The 20,179-nt window shown below is 38.6% G+C and overlaps 1 protein-coding gene across 1 annotated transcript in view; it reads left to right on the top strand.

The window, feature by feature from the left end:
• Positions 1–20,179, top strand: part of LOC134291990 (uncharacterized) — a 272,183-nt gene that overhangs the window by 66,907 nt on the left and 185,097 nt on the right. The window lies entirely within an intron of this gene.

Below are 20,179 nucleotides of genomic sequence, written 5' to 3'. Positions count from 1 at the left end.
GGTCATAAATGATCAAAATTTCATTGCATTCGGTTTATTGAATCCGGAGATATAACAAAGTTGGTTATCGGATAATTCTATCTTTTCCTAGAATCTTTATAACTTCGTGTATTTAGAATGGCCCGATCTTTTCCAAATTTTGACCACTGATACACAACTAGTTAACGAAGTTACAGTAAAAATTTGAGAATATTTGATGCCCTTTTCGAAAAGTTACAGCAAGTTGAACTTTTTTTTTTAAAGTGAAAATTTTACCTGTCCCAGTTATTTTGAGTATCCCCTGTAACTAGCTTTGCAATCAAAACTACACCATTCGAGATTTTCGTTGTTCACATCATTCCGTGAGGAACTGTAAGAGAAATTATTATTTTGTCATCAGTTCCTCTTCTTTCTGACATTACGTTTTAAAGGGTGATACGGTCAAAATTTGGTCGCACAATTTTTTTCATAACTTTAGACTGCGTATACCAAAACAGCTGATTTTTGGACCAGTAATGCTACACTATATGTAGCTTATACCATAAAATTTTCATCAAAATCGATTGAGTATTGGTTGATATATAGATAAAACCAACGACCTACCTTTTTAAAATTTTGTACAAAGTCGCTTCATAGTAAATTTTTGGAAATTTAAGGTCAATAAAGCACAATTTTGATTATAGAACTACCAATACTGCTCCGATTTTTATCAAAATTTTACAGTATAGTACTATTATGAAAATACGTTCTTAGTAAAATTTTGAGCCATTTTGTATGGATACTTTCAAAGTTGTAGCAGTTTGAATATGAAAAAAACTGACCGGGTGCCACTTAAGCAAATATAACTTTGTAAGGGCTGGATCAAATTGAATGAAATTTTTACACATCATTTTGATATGCATACTTCACATACAGAAAAATTTTCATTCAAATCGGTTAAGTATCTCTGGCTCTATAAATAAAACAGTAAAAATGTATGAATCTTCTTTGCACAAAATTTTAAAATTGCAGATCTCAGGGTTCAACAATATCTCCGCAAATACTAGACCGATTTTGATGAAAATTTTATGGTACAAGCTACATATAATGTACCATTACTGATCCAAAAATCAGCTGTTTTGGTGTACGTAATCTAAAATTATGAAAAAAATGTGTGACCAAAATTTGACTTGACCACCTAAAAAAATATAACTTTGTAACGGCTGGATCAAATTGAATGAAATGTTTACACAACATTTTGATATGTATACTTTACAAACAGAAAAATTTTCATTGAAATTGGTTTAGTGTTTCTGGCTCTATAAATAAAAGAGTAAAAATGTGTTCTTATTTTCTAATCCTCTTTGTACAAAATTTTAAAATTGCAGTTTTCAGGATTCACAATATCTCCGCAAATACTAAACCGATTTTGACGAAAAATTTATGGTATTATCTACATATAATGTACCATTACTGGTTAAAAAATCAGCTGTTTTGGTGTACGCAGTCTCAAGTTATAAAACAAATTGTGTGACCAAATTTTGACCGTATCACCCTTTAACTGTGACAGAGCCAACTTATCAGCCTTATGTTTTATAAGCACTTTGAAAAGTATACCTGTTTTCAGCTAGGTATCAATACGAATATAGAGAGTGTAATAGAGTGTTAGCCATTTTATGAAACATTTTGGATCAACTGGTGGAATTCAAGGACAAACAACACATTTTCGACAAAAATGTAAAAAAATAAGTCATCAAGAAGAAGAACTCTATTGATTATTTTTAGACATTTTGTTTTTATTGATTTCACTGCATCGAGCCCACTTAAATTCACTTGGATAAATGTGTCAATCAATGAGGTAATAATGTAAATTACTCTTATAAACAATTAAAGGGCTTCAAAACGTCGATAGTTTTTCATCTTAAGTTGTTTGGAAAATAAACGAAAACTATTGTTTCTCTCTGTTTTCGATAATAAATCGGTTGCGACAACAATAGCGTCCCAATTATGAATAAAACATTTAACAATAGATCCTATTGTTGCGTATCCCATTGAATTCATATGGGACTTTGGAGGAGTTCCTATCCTCTCCTCTTCTTGGCGTAACGTCCTCCTGGGACAAAGCCTGCTTCTCAGCTTAGTGTTCTATGAGCACTTCCACAGTTATTAACTGAGAGCTTCCTCTGCCAATGACCATTTTGCATGTGTATATCGTGTGGCAGGCACGAAGATACTCTATGCCCAAGGAAGTCAAGGAAATTTCCTTTACGAAAAGATCCTGGACCGACCGGGAATCGAACCCGTCACCCTCAGCATGGTCATGCTGAATACCCGTGCGTTTACCGCCTCGGCTATATGGGCCCTATCCGCAACAGAAAAAAAAAGCAAATTTAGTTTTCAGATTTTTATCAATAACTTATTCATATTAAATTTTGTTATTGAAATATTTTAAAATTACGCTGTTATTAAGTTGTTATTGAAACTAACAAAACATGTTATTAAACAGGTCTTCCAGGAACATTTTTTTTGTTATAATTTTTGTTATTTTGCCGCTTATGACAGACAAGTTTATAACAGGATATGTTATGTAAATAACATGAAAATAACTCTTTCCGTTACTCAGTTATTTTTTCCAAAATAACACATTCTATTATGCTGTTGCTATTCCCTTCTGCTCGGGAGCAAGCGGGTGTCATGGTGATTATCGATTTCGGACGGTAAAAAGAGTTAAAGATTAGGTCCTGGAGAAAAGTGTGCGACATATTTCGATGGGGTTGCTCGAGAAAAACACGTTCTGGTCGGTTCATGGGATACCAAACCTGTGCAGACGGCACTAAAAAACACTGATTTTTTTTTAAGCAAAACCTAATTTGATTTTTTTTTGTATTTGCATTCAATTTTTTTTCTTATTTTATGATTTTCTTTTCTGTAGAACTTTTTATATTCTTCTGTGATAAGATTTTTCTAAAAATTAACAAAATGCTGCATGTAAAGTTCATTGAAAAATCTTCAACTTTGAAAAATACTGGTTTGAATTTCTTGAGATCTATTTTACAAAGCAAACAGAGCTGTGAAAAAGCGATTGCCGCCTTTAGGCATCAATCCAGCGTTGATTTCGCACTCACCTCAAACCAGAACTTGTCGGCCACAATCAAACAAACCTGTTTATCCTGTGGACTAATCCTGCGTCGGATCCCTGCAACAAAGTGCCGACGTTTTACACAACCCAAGAGCCAAGCCAGGAAAAAAGAGTGTGAGAAACTTAGCCCTTCCTGGCCTGAATCGGTCGGTCGTTCGGTCGATTTGTGTAATGTTTGCCTGTGGGCGCAAATATGTGACCCGAGAATTTCGGAGAGGAAACCAAACTGCGCGCGTAATCAAAGTGCAAACAAGTTCCACTTCCCATATGGGCCGCCGACCGTTCGACCTCTGCCAGCAGAGGCTTTGAGATGTTGATCGCCGAAGAAGGCTCGTACCTAAAACTTGTCCCAGAGAACATTTGTTAAGTGCACTCAAAGACTCAAAGCATTTTGCTGGGCGAACGAGGTCAAAGTGATCCGGTTTGTTACGGTTTGGTCCGCTCCGCTGGTATGCAGAAACGCGCGTAGAGGTGATTTTTACAGAAGCGGTTTTTCGGGAAGTTACGATACGTGCAGCACGTTCGCTGTGCTAGAGTTTGCAGCTGGAACTGGTTACGAGTAATGCGGGGTCGAGGTAAACCGTGATTGGAAATTAGCTGATTGCTTAACTAGTTTTATGTCACGCGAGGGATTTTTACGATGTGATAATAGTTTCAAAAAGGTCTCAATTTGAGAAAAGCTCAAAGTCGATGGTTTCTTACCTATGATATAAAATTACTCTCTCGTATTCGAATGAGTGTAATCAGTTTTGTACATTTTAATTCCGCCCTAATTGCTTATCCTTTGACAGATACGCGTATTTCGACTACTACTTGAACTCTTCCTCAGTGTCAGTTATCCACAGTGGAGTCAAGTGGTCAAAGTGGTAGTCAAAATTCGTGTATCAGATTCTGTCAAAGGATAAGCAATTAGGGCGGAATTAAAAGGTACAAAACTGATTACACTCATTCGAAGAGGGTATTCTGCTTAGAGGATTCGATAAGTTGCACACTGGAGTAACAGGGTCCATATCATGGAAAAAAGTTTTAACACGTACTTATGGTGTATTATGTAAGCACTAGCGAAAAAAAATTTGATTGAATTTTGATATTGAGGATGCATTTTGGATTATAAATCGCCATATTAATCCACGTAAAAGCCAGAAATGATTTATTATAACTTTGCTAACAGCAACGTATGTTTTCACCCCCAAAAATAACTTGAGTAATTTTTTTTTAAAACAGAGAACTGAAAAATAATTATATTTTCTATAATTTAAACACGGGCTACCTCGTGTCAGAGTAATTCTCCCAGAATTGCGAGTGAAATTCATTTTTTTTTCATTAGGGAAGATAACGTGTTAATGTCTTCAGCAAAGTTGTAGGAAATGTCAGTATTAGAAAACTTGTTGAACAATTGTTCGATCTGCTAAATTTTTAGAGATACGAGACATTATTTCTGAACGACCCCTCAAAATCAGTTTATATGTTGTAGCGTTTTCTAGATATTTTTGGGAATCACATTTTCATTTTGGGTTAACTTTAATAGTGCTCTGAAAAACACAACAAAACTCAAAAATTAATCTTGGATTGAAATCTTAGGAGTATGAACATGGTGGGAGAAGCCGTGTGGAATATATCAGTTTGAATATTTGTTTTAAAACATGAATTTTAACATAATGTACACATAAAAGTAAGTTTGTGGAGTACTGAGTGAAAAACTCAATAAGTTTATCTATAAAAAACATTACCTATGTGAAAATATATTCCTTACGGTGCATCAACATCTGATTACATGCTACACATAGTGCACTCTTTGTTTGAGTTGTTTTAATTTTTTTAACATATTTTGTCACAACAGTTCTAGCTGCATCAAACTACTAATGCATTTCATACATTCAGGCGTTTAACGGTGTATGGAGATTTCTGTTCAATTTTACAAAATTGATTCCATTTGACACATTTCGTTAAGAGATACGAGACCAGATTTGTATTCTACTATGATCTATCGACCGAGAATAAGTGGCCATTCGTTAAAAAAATAGTCGAAACTAAGATGTTATTTCAAAAATAAACATAAATTGTAACTAAAAACTAGTAAAAAGGTAAAAACTTCAAAATGATTTATTTTCTCGTCTGGTACTTTCTGGTACTCGTTCTCTTGCGATTCACAAAGGATATGTATTATATTTTATAGTAATTTTGTTCAAATCGTAGAATGCTGCAGAATCTGATAAACTTTTCGAATGCTGAAAATAATTAAAAATTGACAAAAATCATTATTTTGAAAACTCTTCTGTAAGGGCGCAAAATAAATGAAACCAGGTGCAGTTTTTTGTTTAAATGATACATCTTAGTCAAGAGAACTGGTTAACATACTCAATTATTTTTTCAAACTGTCGATATTTTGATAATAGACGGACCTCCGATGAGTTATGCTATAAACTTAAAAAACTGTGGAAAAAATCATCAAATTCAGGCATTTGTTCTTAAAAAATATGCTTCCCAAAGTGTTTCATGGGTTGCCACATGATGAAGCAATACTTCTTCCATCTTTAAAAAAGATTGGGCTTTGTAAAATCCCAAAAAAAAAATTGTTTGACTTATGGCCAGGAATTTCGTCCATTTACGCCTATGTGAGTTGGTACAAGATACTCTTTCGTAATTTAACCCTCTAATGCACAACCCCGCCTCTAGGCAGGGTATACTTTGAGCATTTTGGTATTTTTCTTTCCTAGGCAATCAGAATTTTTATATTTTGGGTGATATTTAGGATTGTTCTGTGTATTTCAGAATAGGGTATAATGTCTTTTGATACGTATTTACATTTTTGAAAAATCATTCAAAATTTGATTTTTAATAAATGTTCGGCATCCCAAATAAGCTTCCAGCAAAAATATAAAAGTGTAAGAATGTTCAAAAATAAAAATAGGAAAAATCAAAAACCAAAATTCACAAAATCACGAATCAAAAAGACCATCCAAACATGTTTAAATAGATTTTACATGACGAAAAATGATATTTAGATCAAAATCAAAAATTTGAGTATAAGATGATTATTCTGTAGCTGAAGCGACAATCACGCGAGTATTCAGCGTCCTAGACAATACGTACCGAGCAAGTTACACCGCATGAGACGCAAAGAAACTGCCTTATGCATTCAAAAGTGGAGGGACTAGTATTGAAAACAATCATATCATTCATTTGAACAGTAACCAACAAATCGTTTCAGTAATTTTCGCTCTAGGTCATGTTTAAAAGGATTTCAGTCAAACAGTCCTCACACTCTTCAAATGGAAAGCGATCGCTTGTCAATTGAATGGCTTGTCACTTAAATGATAAGCTGGGTGCAACACACGACAAAAATTCCACCGGATTGAAAAATTATCGAATATCGGATCAAAGTTGGGAAATTTTATATCCAATGTTGGGCCACTGTTGGACCCACATCGAATCTGTTGGGTTTATGTTGGGCTTGGTGGACAAAACAAAAGCAGATCAAATATAGGTTTATGTCGAATTATATGTCATCAATGACGAACAAAGCTTTAGCCAGCGACGGCCACAATTTATGCTTGCTAGCTGGTGCTCAATAGAATTATATGTGCCGGTGACTGAGGCTGGGGTTGATGTCAATTGCATGATCAGAGGTCTGTCAATTGATATCCCGATGGTAAAAAAAATGAGTTGTTGCCTATCTCAATTTCAGCATAAAATATCGGTTATTGAAACTTCACAAATATAACAATATATGGCTTGAACCGTTATCTTATGCGATTTACGGTTTGCACTATTGCGAGACAATATAGCATCTTATGCAGCCTAATAACATTCGAGAGAAAAGCAACATTGTCACTCACATCTAGCCATTTTATAGCAAACGATATAAAGCGATTCCATTAAAAAAAAAATAGACTTGAAAAAAATTGCTGTGATATTGCTCAAATTTGGTAGGAATGATCGTTATTGAAAATTATTAGACCCGTATTTTTTTTTTGTTTCGCCATCAGGGTGGTCATTTTCAAAAAAAAATTGTGGTTCAAAAAACGACATTTTTCATTTTTTTATATTTTGAACCGTTATAGCTTTTGAACCAATTGACCGATTTTCAATCTATTTTCACGAACGAAAAGGCTGTTAGTTCTAGATTTAAGAAAAAATAGCGTGAAACAAAGTTAGTTTAAAGTTAACAAAAGTACAAAAAATGTTCAAAATATCAGTTTTTTTATGATTTTTACATTGTTGGACCACAACGACTACATTTTTTTATATTTTTTAACGAGCGTTCAATTATTTTTACATAACATATAAAAATATGGAAATGTTCTTCAAGTGGTTTTAAAGCTGCATTTTTTTTTTTGAAAGTTTCTAGTTTTGTGCTAATGATACCATCCATTATGAATGACCAATGCGTCTCTGTCACTTTAAAATTGCCGTTTATATTATTGGGGTCTCTAGTTAGCCTAGTGGTTAAGGCTATGGATCGCCAATCCGGAGACGGCGGGTTCGATTCCCGTTCCGTTCGGGAAAATTTTCTCGACTCCTTGGGCATAGTAGTGTATCATTGTACTTGCCTCACAATATACAAATTCATGCAATGCCTGCCTGCCAAAGGAAGCCCTTCAATTAATAACTGTGGAATTGCTCAATGAACACTAAGTTGAAGAGAGGCAGGCCAAGTTCCTGTGGGGACGTAGAGCCATAAAGAAGAAGAAGATTTTATTTTATTTTTTTATACATATATACAGCCATGGGTTACTGGGTGAACTTAAGTTAGTAAAAAAAAATACCAGCGAATTCGTCTGCAGCAGAGTGATAATCCTCATAAATTGCTTCAGGCATTCCTTCAGAAGTTCCTTCTGAATTCCTTATGATTTTCCTACGGAAGTTTCTTCTGAGATTCATTCAGGAGCTCCATGTAAAATTACTGCAGGAGTGCCTTCTTTCTAAAATTTCTCCAGAGGTTCCTTCGAGGGACCCCCAGAAGTACCTGCTAGAATTCTCCAGTAGTTGCTTCTGGTGTTCCTCCGAGAATTAAATCTGAGTATACACAAAAAGTTTCTTGTTGGATTCTTTCAGCAGTTCTTTCTGGTGATAATTCAAAAGTTACTTTTGTGATTTTTCAAGGAAATTCTTAGAGTCTATCTTGGATTCCTCCTGAAGTCCCTTCTGGGATTCTTCCAAAATTTTCCTAGATTGATTAGAGGTTGCTCCTGGGATTTATCCTTCAAAGATTCATCCTTCCGGGAGTTTCAATCGTCCGGAATAAATTCTGCAATTCACTCCTACCTTTTCAAATATCTCAGAAACCAGTAGAGATATCGAAATTTTGAGCACGAATTTGGCACAAATGGGTTCTAGAATAATCGATTTAGTCTAGACAAAATATGTTTGAAAATTAAATTTGAAAAGTTTGTTGAAGGTTTACTCTAACAAAAGTTTCACAAGCCACCGCTCAATATCAACCGAAATCGCTAATTTTTGCCCAGCTCGCTTATTTCGACTAGTAGATCACTTTCCACTTGGGAAATCTTATATCGGAGAGATTTTTTGAAATTAGCCCCACCCTAGCGGGCATCGAGCAGCTACCTTCTACCAAAGCTGTGGCACCACCAATGAACTGGGAACAGGATTTATAATGTTGGGTAAGATGTGACAACGTGTGATCGGGTGGCAGCCGATCAACGCAAGGATGTGCAATGTGCATGTTGAGAGCTAAGCGTCGTTTCTTCAACTACTTCAACTGACCTGATGACGAGAAAGAAGCGTTCTACGCGAAGTTAGAGCAAACACACGATGGTTGCTCGCCGCGTGACGTGAAAATCGTTGTCGGCGACATGAACGCGCAGGTAGGAAGGGAGGAAATGTACAGACCGGTAATCGGGCGAAACAGCCTGCATGCTGTATCAAATGATAACGGCCAGCGATGCGTAAACTTTGCAGCCTCCCGTGGTATGGTAGTTCGAAGCACCTTCTTCCCCCGCAAAGATATCCACAAAGCCACCTGGAGATCACCCGACCAACAAACAGAAAATCAAATCGACCACGTTCTAATCGACGGTAAATTCTTCTCGGATATAATCAATGTCCGCACATACCGCAGTGTGAATATTGATTCGGATCACTACTTAGTCGCTGTATGCTTGCGCTCAAAACTTTCGACAGTTATCACCACGCGTCAAAGTCGAACGCCGCGGTTCAACATCGAGCAGCTGCGTCACGTAGAAATGGCTCAAGACTACGCGCAGCAGTTAGCAGTGGCCCTACCAACGGAAGAGCAGATTGGCGCAGCTACACTTGAAGATGGCTGGAGGGACATCCAATCCGCCATAGGTAGTACCTCGGCTACAGCACTAGACTTTGCGACTCCGAATCACAGAAACGACTGGTACGACGGCGAATGTAAACAGTAGAAAAGCGAGAAGAATGTAGCATGGGCGAGAATGCTGCAACACCGTACGAGAGCGTATGAGGCACGTTACAAACAGGCGCGGAACAGGTAGAACTCAGTCTTCCAGATGAAGAAGCGCCAGCAGGAAGAACGAGATCGCAAAGCGATGGAAGAACTGTACCGCGCTAAGCACACACGAAAGTTCTACGAGAAGCTGAACCGCTCGCGCAGAGGCTTTGTGCCACAAGCCGACATGTGCCAAGATAATCACGGGAATATTGTCACGAGCGAGCGTGAGGTGGTCGAGAGGTGGCGGCAGCATTACAATGAGCACCTCAATGGCGACGTTGCAAGTACCGAAGGTGGCGTGGTAACAGATCTAGGAGTATGTGCACAGGACGAAAGACTTCCGGCCCCTGACCTCCAAGAGATCGAGGAGGAGGTTGGCCGGTTGAAAAACAATAAAGCCGCTGGAGCAGATCAACTACCAAGCGAGCTTCTCAAATACGGTGGAGAAGCACTGGTGAGAGCACTACACTGGGTCATTACCAAGATTTGGGAGAAGGAAGTATTACCGGAGGAATGAATGGAAGGTACCGTGAGTCCCATCTACAAAAAGGGCGACAAGTTGGATTGCGGGAACTACCGCGCGATCACACTACTGAGCGCTGCCTACTCTCTCAAATTCTATGCAGCCGACTATCACCGATTGTAAGAGAGCTCGTGGGGCAATATCAGGCTGGATTCATGGGTGAACGCGCTACAACGGATCAGATGTTCGCCAGGTGTTGCAAAAATGCCGCGAATACAACGTGCTCACACATCACATGTTCATCGGTTTTAAATCGGCGTTTGATACAATCGAGCGAGACCAGCTATGGCAGATTATGTCCGAATATGGATTTCCGGATAAACTGATACGATTGATCAAGGTGACGATGGATCGAATGATGTGCGTAGTTCGAATATCAGGGACATTCTCGAGCCCCTTCGAATCTCTCAGAGGGTTACGGCAAGGTGATGGTCTTTCGTGCTTGCTGTTCAACATTTCTTTAGTGGGTGTAATAAGAAGAGCGGGGATAAACATGAGTAAAACGATTTTCACGTTCGTTCAGCTGTTGAGTTTTGCTGTTATTATTGATATTATATCTAGCAAATTTGAGACGATTGCGGAAACGTGCATCCTACTTAAGAATGAAGCCAAGGTAAATCAGTGTGTCGTAGACAGAGAACATGATGGCAAAGGGATCCAGGGAGTAATCATCGCGCTCACCACCCCGAATTTCTATTGACGAGATGAAATCGAGGCGTTTAAAGAATTCGTATACTTAGGCTCACTGGTGACTGCCGATAACGACACCAGCAGAGAAATTCAGAGACGCATTGTGGCAGGAAATTGAGCTTACTTTGGATTTGGACTCCGCAAAACTCAACGATCCAACGAAGTTAACTATCTACAAAACGCTGATTAGACCGGCAGCCCTCTATGGGCACGAAGCATTGACTCTACGAGCAGAGGACCAACGGGACCAACGCGCTGTGTACCATCTACGGCGGAGTGCAAGTTCAGATGGAAGACGGGAATTGGAGAAGGCGAATGAACCAAGAACTGGATCAACTGCTGAGAGAATCAATCATCGTCCACACCGCGAAAATCAGGAGGCTATGGTGGGCGGGTCACGTCAGATGTCGGATACCAACCCAACTAAGTTGGTTCTCAAGAGTCATCCCACCGGTACAAGAAGAGTGGTGCGCAGTGAGCTAGGTAGGTCGACCAAGTGGAGGACGATTTGCGGACCCTACGCAGAGTACGACACACAGCCATGGATCGAGCAGAATGGAGACGACTACTATGTACAGCAGAGGTCACTCAGGCCTTAGTCTGACCGGTAAGGTAAGGTATGACAAAGTACTGTCCAGTTATTCTAGTACTTGGTGGACTGGGTAAGGGAATAAATGATATTTTCATCTAAAACTGCATTAATACCCACCATCTGGCAGGGCACCGTCTCTAAATTACGTTCATGGTGTATGGAAATTTTCCTTCATCATAACGTCTTGAACGTTCTTAACTGTTCTATCGGCAAAAATGAACTCTGCAAAGTTTGATTAAAATACCTCTAACTGCTGTGAACTTTTGTAATGAAATACCTCTATCCAAACCCTAAAGGTATACTAGTAAAATATTCCTAGTTCTCCTAGCTCCACCAAAACATCCGCCAACAGAAAAAAAGGCCAAAGAAATAAGTTCTAAACGACTGGCAATCAATAATATTTTCCAGCATTTGATTAATGTGACTTTCGTTTTCGGCTCTTGTCGGCCCTATGTGCTGTGTGTAGCTCAGTTTCCGGATCAGGCCCCATCAGCAAAGCACCTTAAGGATGATAATAAAAAGGGTAAGATTTATTATTTGCTTCGAAGCACGCAAGGGACCGACCATCCGTCGTCGTCGTCATCGTCCTTGTCGATCTGTGTGTGCGGTCGTCGTCGTCGTCGTAGGAAAGTGGTCTATGATGATGGAAAAAGGGAAATCTGAGGAAGCCTTTATTTGCGCAAAGGGTGCGGATTCTGGCCCAGAGTCCGAATGTGTGAGTATATGTGAGCCGAAATGGACAGTCTCATTTACTTTTGATTTTTCCTCCTCGTCCGGATGGGTGTTGGCTGGGACAAACGGACGGGCTTAGAACCTAGGAGGACGACTAGGGCTAGGGTTATCTCGGGAGGAAGCCATTACTCATACGCACACGTTGAACACCACGCAACAACGTAACGGTGCGGTGGACCGTTGTTCCCAAAGCCGGACGGGACGGGACGGGATGTTGATGGAAGGAAACTCTAGAGGGAGTTTCTTTTTGTTTACGAAAGCAACTTTTTCCTAACCCTTGTTAATGTCGGGATCGACGGGGTTGTGCGAATAAAAAGGGGGAAGAAATCCGTTATCGATTTTTGGGTTTTGCAGGCCTTCCGTGGACCACTCGCTACTACTGTTTCTGGTGAGATTTATTTCCGACATCTTTGGACATTGCAGCGAAATCATTCGTCCGTATCTAGATTTCTGCTTCCAGGACGTAAATCCAGGGCTTTCGAACGTTAAAATTTCGTTTCACAGTTTACTGATTTCTATTGCGGAACTGGACCGGGACTTTTTGCTTTGTTTTAGGATTCCTTTCAGAATACATTCCATGTTTTTTTTTACATAATTGTTGGTTGGTTCGGATTCTTAAAAAATAGTGTTAAATAAAACCCCAGCACAACCATACAAAATGATAGCAACTTGAGAACAAACTATGTAATCTGCAGTTTATTGGTATCACATTTCACATTTTGATGTCAGTTTGTCTAGATCAAATTCGATTTTATATTTTAGATTCGCTTTGCTATCATATTAAATTATTATAAACATTTAATTTCAACACATTTTTTAAGCATCTGAAAATTTGGTTGTGTATTATAACTCTATCGTAATAACATTTCTGCAATGATATTCTTCCATTTTTATTTTGATATCTTTCAAAAAAGTTCACAATTTAACCATTAATTTTTATTTTTTCTTGTACTGATAAGTATCAATAATTGTTCTCATCTTACTATACCGGAAACATTTATCTGATCTAATTTTTGATATTTGAACAACTAAAACGACAAAATTCACAGCAACCTGAATTACCATAATTTGCAATATAACAACATCAAAAAAAGATTTCAATTTGCAGACAACCTTTGCGTGAGAGCAAGGATGTTTTCACTCACCTGGCAATCGTTTGACTCATTTGTCTAATACTCAGATCAACTCCTTAGTAATGGCATGGCTAATGGGGATTTTTTTTTATTACCGAATCCTTTGGGTCGAAGGGTCTCCGATTTTCATGAAAATTTCACCAGTGCTAGAGGTCGTAGATATACATGGAATTCAAAGGAATCATAGTGGACTATTTTTCCTAACGCTAGATGAATTTTCACAATTTTTCAAAATTTTGCAATACACCCCAAATTTTAAAAAATCTTATCTCAAAAGTCTGGAGCAACATTTGAAAAGGGCCCAAGAGGTCTTGTGTCTTTTTTCGAAAACGCTTCGTAGGGCCTAACAGCAGCCCGCCCACGCATATGAACACCGTTATCCGAAAGATCGATGTTTGCTCTATCTGATAAGCTGATGGGGGCTCAGGAGCGACGTGTGAAGTCATTGTTTAATGTTTACCATTGCTTGAATGCCCTTTTCAAATGTTGTTCCAGAAGTTATGCATCGTAGAACAGACTTCTTTAGTGAAATCGACACCAAATTACCTCAGCAATCCAAAAAAATACATTGAGAAAAAAATCTTAGAAATTTTTTCACCACAGGCAAAAAACGTCTAAAAATGCTGATAAAAGTACCGTCTGTATCATAGAATATTTTAAACAATATTTTCCTAGCGCATAAACTAATGTTCTTCCTTTCGCTCTTTGACGCCAAAATAGAATCTCTCACCGTTTTAGAGATATAGCCAAAAAAACCAACGGCCAGTCGCTATATTTTCATGGGAAGCCATCTACAGTAGCGGCCGTTCACTTGTTGCAACACATTTGATTTGAAACGAGCAAATGACATTCGCCAATTGTAACGTAACTTTGACACTTACGTGCATCGGAGTGCACTGGCAGCACATATATGGCTCTTGAGTGCCTCTTAAATGCATTATAAATAGTCATGTTTTGCAATGATCGGGTTTCTAACTAAAATGTGTTTCAAATAACGGGTTAACAACAAGCTAATGCCACCGGTGAGCGTAACATTACTTATGGCACTCATACCCTATATGTTTTCTTTTTCAATTTAAGAAAACAAAGAAAACTATTAACGGAGAATGGTTACTACTCAGCAAAATATCTGAAAATTACACCCAACGAAAAAAAAATACATACAAATTTCTATCTTATCTATATTCTATATATACACTGAAACCTCCATTTAAGTCGATGCATGGCTGATCGAAAATATTTTTTAACGTACAAGTAATGACCAAACTGAAGACTTTTATATTTTTTAAAACTTCGCATGACAAAGGAGATTTGTCAAAAAATATTAAACTGTATAGTTTAGTCATTGCTTGCACGGTAAAAATTATTTTCGATCAGCCATGCATCGACTTAAATGGAGGTTTCAGTGTATCTATAAAAATGCAGTGGCATACGTGAGACCGCGCATAACTTTCGAACGGAAGGTCCAATTTTGGTCGTCTTAGTTTTGTTCTGTTAGTTTTCACCCAAGGAAGGTTTATGAGCCAAAAAACATGGAAAAATTGAAAGTTTTTGAAAATCGGTCTTTCATACATTTTGTGACCGGGGACTTGGTCTTGGATAGAAACTTGAAACGTCAAAAAACGCAGTAAGCAAGACAAAGTTTGCCGGGTACAGCTAGTTTAACTTAATTTTTCATCAAATAATTTCTTGTATGGAATGTTGAACGCAAGCATCATACTGAGAGCAAGCTGTAAATTTATAAACTGATGGAAAATGTGTGCGATACGACGAGGTCCTTTTGTTACAGGTGAAATGATGTAATATTCTTAACTACGTACCTAACAAAAATGTTCATTTGTGTTGTAATTTTTATTACAATTCTTTTGATTTGTTCAGAAATAAAGAAAGCATTCTAGAAATTTTCAAAAGATATATTTAAGGATCCAATACTAATCAATGGAGCTTCGTAAATGCACAGGATGTGAATATAAATGAGGACGTTGGAGGATTTCTTAAAATGAGACATTTTCTCGACATCTTAGAGCATTAAACAATTGTAGACAATATTTTAAAAATTCGAACCGTGCACCGCATTAATTGAGCTTGTCGCCATAGTGTTTCTTTTACTTTCTTGAATTCCTTGTAGGAAGGCAGGTCCTTGATACCAACGTCATTCTGGATCTAATGATGGCCGCGCATTCCATTTCGTGGCATCGTCTGACACATTTTTGAGACTCATTGAGGCTTACCGATTGCTCAATAGGCTCAGCGGCTGGACCAAGACTCCCGGATCAACTATCTCAGTAGCATGAGACCCCTCGATCTTTGTCTCAGGGCCGGCATGCTACTGGGTAATTCGGAGTGGTACGCGGGTCAAGGTGTGCGGAAACTATGGAATTTCTTTGGTTATTGAAGAGTGTGTGTTTGGAGAAAATGGTAAATTTATTGAAAAGCTACTGTGTGGTTTATAGTGTTTATTGGGCTATGGCGGTTTGTGGTAGATCAGGATCGTTAGGTTACGAACCGGTGATGTGCTGGCGAGCGCTCGCTGATGGCTGCTAATGGCCATGGCGGCTGGAAGTGTCGGTCCTTATTGTTTCGTGCCGACTAGAATGGCGGACCTGGGCTTGGCTACGGCGCGCCTCGGCGTCTTCCTTCGTTGGCAAGATCGACGGACCACGGACGAGACCGTATTGGCCACGCCGAGAAGGGTCCTCCTTGATGTTTAGGACTTACAGTCCGAGGAACTCTCACAAGGCCGGTTGTGGTGGCCAGAGAGTCAGGTCTTTTACGTTTAGGCGTAGACCGGTAAACCGATCTAGGCCGAATCGTGTGGATAGTGAGGTGGCGCATCGGTGATGGTACCAAAAGGTAGGTCAAAAAGGTCCTGATAGGTAAGGTAACCAGGAATTAGGCACTAGTGTTACCAAGGCCAGTAGTTAGGACATACCTAAATGAACGTAGGCTGCGTTTTCCAACTACGCAGGTTCACAGAACGAAAAACTATTCAAAGCCACTTTTCAAAGAAACTCACTTCTATCACACACGAACGCCGTTTTCAAAGTGATCATGACGATCGCCTCAAGCCTTAAAATGCCCTCCAGTCCATCTTTCCTTCTGTTCCTTAATCCTTTCTTCCTCTTTCATATCCTTGGTAGCAAACAACCACCCATTATGTTCTCCATTTGCTACCACTACTGTCAAGCTTTCGTCCGCCGCCCATTTTGACCACAGTTGATTCAAAATACAATTAACATTCAGATTACAACACTCTACCAAGCTAATACAAATTACAATTTTCCTTTTTAACTAACAAAACCTACTAATAAAACCAAACACTAATCAAACAAACACTACAGTTTCCTTAACAAAATGCACAAAATTAAAATAAATCTGGGAATCTTGTAACTGAACGGTTACATTTTCTCTTGAGGGCAATTAGCGCTATTCGTTCACACTTGTCAGCGAAAGAATTTCGCCAACGCGTAAGGACGCGAACTGATGATAGCGACGACTGTTCGAGCGAAGCCAGAACTGTTGCTGAATCCTTCCACAGGAAACGGCTTTGAATACTGATTGTGAGCGCTGTGCAGATATTCTGTAGTAAGCGAGAGCCCATCATGGCAGCCTGAAGTTCCAAACGTTGAGAGCGTACGTAGAGATGCCACTTTGGTTTTTACAGCGATCAACGAATACTGGCTCTCTCGTTCAACTGTCATTCTTCGGTAAAGGCTGACACCAGTGAAGAGAATTGTCAGACAAAAGAGGCACAAAACAAGCAACAAAGAAGGTGCGACGATTACTCTTTATCCCTACTGGTAACAGATAATGACATGATCTCGAATTTTTTTGTTGCAGACAAAACGGAAGCTGAATTTGTTGCGTACTTTTCAACTCGTGAATAATCAATTATTGCTAACCCAAAGTCGAAACTGTTTGATGATAGAGCTTCCCCAGAGTTGCAGTGTTTACCGACTCGCAGTTACCGTTCGAAAATCGCAATGCAAAGCTTAAAAATCTCTAAACTCATGGTGTACGATGTTAATCCCATTATTTTCAAGTTGGGACAAACTTATGTCGCATGGGTTTGTTTGTCGCAACAAATACAGGTTGCGACATTGTCATTATTGTTGTGCGATGGCTGAATTTTGATTCACTGGCTGACACACTTGCGTCCGTGAAGACATGGATTTGGATATCTCTAACCTGCTTTAGGCATAACTCCTAAAAGAAGCAGCGGGGAACGCTCACATCATTGATTTTCCGGTATAGTTCGATCAACCTACTCTTCAGATCGTGTAGCTGTTCTGCTATCGGCTCGTCTCAATTCGTGCCCGTTTCCCAAATTACTAGCACTAATATTTTAAGCGCAGTTTCGAGTTCGAAAGGAATCGCTCAAGAAACTTCTTGAGTGATTCCTGGCAGAAACTTTCTTCGATGACTACCATTTGAACTGTCATTTCTTCGCTACTGCGTACTGCGATCGAAGAAAAAACGGTTTCTTGAGCGATTCAGGCAAGGAATTTCCCATGCATCAAGATAGGCTGAGATATTCCTTCTGATCTGCAAACAGTGCTTTACCCAGTACTACGCAGTGTGCGACGAATCCAAGAGGGTCGAACAGCTTCATGACGATATGCAGAGCCTGATGCTTTGTCAGCACCGTCCAGTCGGTACCGTAATCCGGGGTCAATTTGATCACTTTAAAACAACTTTTGCGGATAACATCAGTGCCTGTTCAAATACTGCCAAAATAATTTCTGTAAAACCAGTACCTAGTGGAACTCCATGGAACCATGTGACAGAATTTTGTTCAACAAATTTAAACTTTAAGTTAAATAACTTCAAATATCAAAATATTGGAAATGCCACTTTGGGGCAAAATTGATCAGTATACAATTAAGCATCGGTTGGAAAGGAAAATTTACTTCATCGCTTAATTTTGCTTTTCTAAAACCGAATAACGCGTCTAAAATCTTACAACTAGTGAATTCAATACTTTAAATGCAAATTTAAATTTTGAAATTACCCCCTTAAACGCCTAAAGGTAGGCAATTTCTATCACAATAAATGATTATTTCTTCATAAAATGATTTTTTTATAACTATTTCATGTTCTGATTAGCTGCATAATATCCCAACCAAGACTCCACAAAAATGTTAAAACAGAGAATTCACGGGAAGTCCTATTAGCAATTGATTGTTTAGTAGCAATTATTTCAGCTAAATGAGAAATACATTGCAAATTCCTTGAAAAAATAAGGCAAAACTAACTTTTTTCTAAAAAAATTAAAAGTCTACACTTATCTCTAGACATCTACGAATCAGATGACGTAAAAAGTTTAAAATTATTACAACGCTTAAGAGTTCCTAGTATGGAATTACAATGTAGTACCCGAGTGATCAATTTCACCCCGGTTAACGGTACCAAGAACTTCCTCCAATCCCTCGTAGCTGAGTGTGAAGGTGTCTTCTGAAGGAATCCACGTTATGCCCAGAATGCACTCGTATGCTCGATCTTTATCTACGGGTATTGGCTTACTATTATTGTCTGCCGCTTCTTCACCCGAGTCGACACTGTCGAGGACGTTGTCAACGTACTGGTTTTTGATTACCGTTTCTACTGCTCTGGGATAATGTTCATTGTATTCTGCGGCGTTCCAGTTCTTCACAAAGTGTGCTGTACATGGAAAGCTCGTTGCACCGAACATTGCTAGGTTGATCACATACACTTGCACGTCCTCTTCAGGGTTACTTCTCCAGAAAAAAAAACTCTAACGACTTGTCTTTTGTCTTCTTCTCGAATGAAGATGCGCAGAAAGATTTTCCGGATATCAGAGCACATAGCAACTTTTTGCTGCCTTAACCGCATTTGGAGGAATTTTCGCAATAAATCGTAGAAGAAGTTCTGGAAGATAGTTCAGGGGAGTCATGGGAGGATTTCTGGTAGAAGTTTATTGATCAATTGCGGGAGGAATCCTGACAGGAATTCTCAGAGGAATTTCAACATTTATCTTTGAAAACATCTTTCAAAGAATATTTTAGAAATTACTTATCAATTTTTGTTGTGGCAATCATGGGTGAATCCCTGCAGGAATCGTTGGCAAGATACCATGCAAAATCACTGAATAACCTATTCAAGGTATTCCATGGGAAACCCTCGAAAGAAATGCTGTTAGAATTATCTTAGAAAACCTTCGAGAATCATCTTGAACTGCTGTTGGAGAACCCTTCACAAATGAAAAGAGTTAAAAAATGTGCTTGGAGAACTCTCTGAGTATTCCTTGGAAAAAATCTTCGTGAAATATTTGGATCATATCGTGGAAGCAAATCTTGGAGAATCTTTGTGATGATTCCTTGGAAAAATTCCTAGACAAATATTTAAAGGAGATTAGACGAGTCCCTCAAACAAATACAAAAGTATTCTTTGGAGAAATTTCTGGTGCAATCTTCGGGAGAATTTTTGGAGAAATCCATGGTAAAATTTGTTGAAAAGTTTTATCAGAAATGTCAGGAATTATAACTTGAGGTAATTTTTGGATTGCTATCGGCACTGAAATATTTTTTTTGTCTTTATTTTTGAGATTTTCAGCCCTAGGCTGGTTCATCTCATGGTACTGAAATACTTGGAGAAATCTTTAGAAATCATATTTACGTAATCCTTGGACTTGGAATTATTGAGGGAATTCTTACAGTTAACTTTAGATGAGATCGGAGAGAGATTCCTGGAGCAACTTTTGCAGAAATGTAAGAGAATTGTTTGGAGGTATCCAAGGGCGTAGCCAACTTTTCGGTTTGGGGTGGGGGGCCGGTTGGTCAAGCACCCTTAGTAAAAATGTACCTACTAGCTTTTATAACTAAACGCAACACGATGAAATTGAATATAATAACATTATATTCTATAAGCTTTAGTTAACCCTTATGGAGAAACTTCAGAGAATACAAACATGGCTGCCACAATGGCCGACTTGGTCGCCTACTCACGTTTTCAA

Source organism: Aedes albopictus, chromosome 3 (genome assembly GCF_035046485.1).
Source record: "Aedes albopictus strain Foshan chromosome 3, AalbF5, whole genome shotgun sequence".
NCBI lineage: Eukaryota > Metazoa > Arthropoda > Insecta > Diptera > Culicidae > Aedes > Aedes albopictus.
The sequence above is the reverse complement of the archived record's forward strand: the minus strand, read 5'-3'. Positions and strand labels throughout refer to the sequence as shown.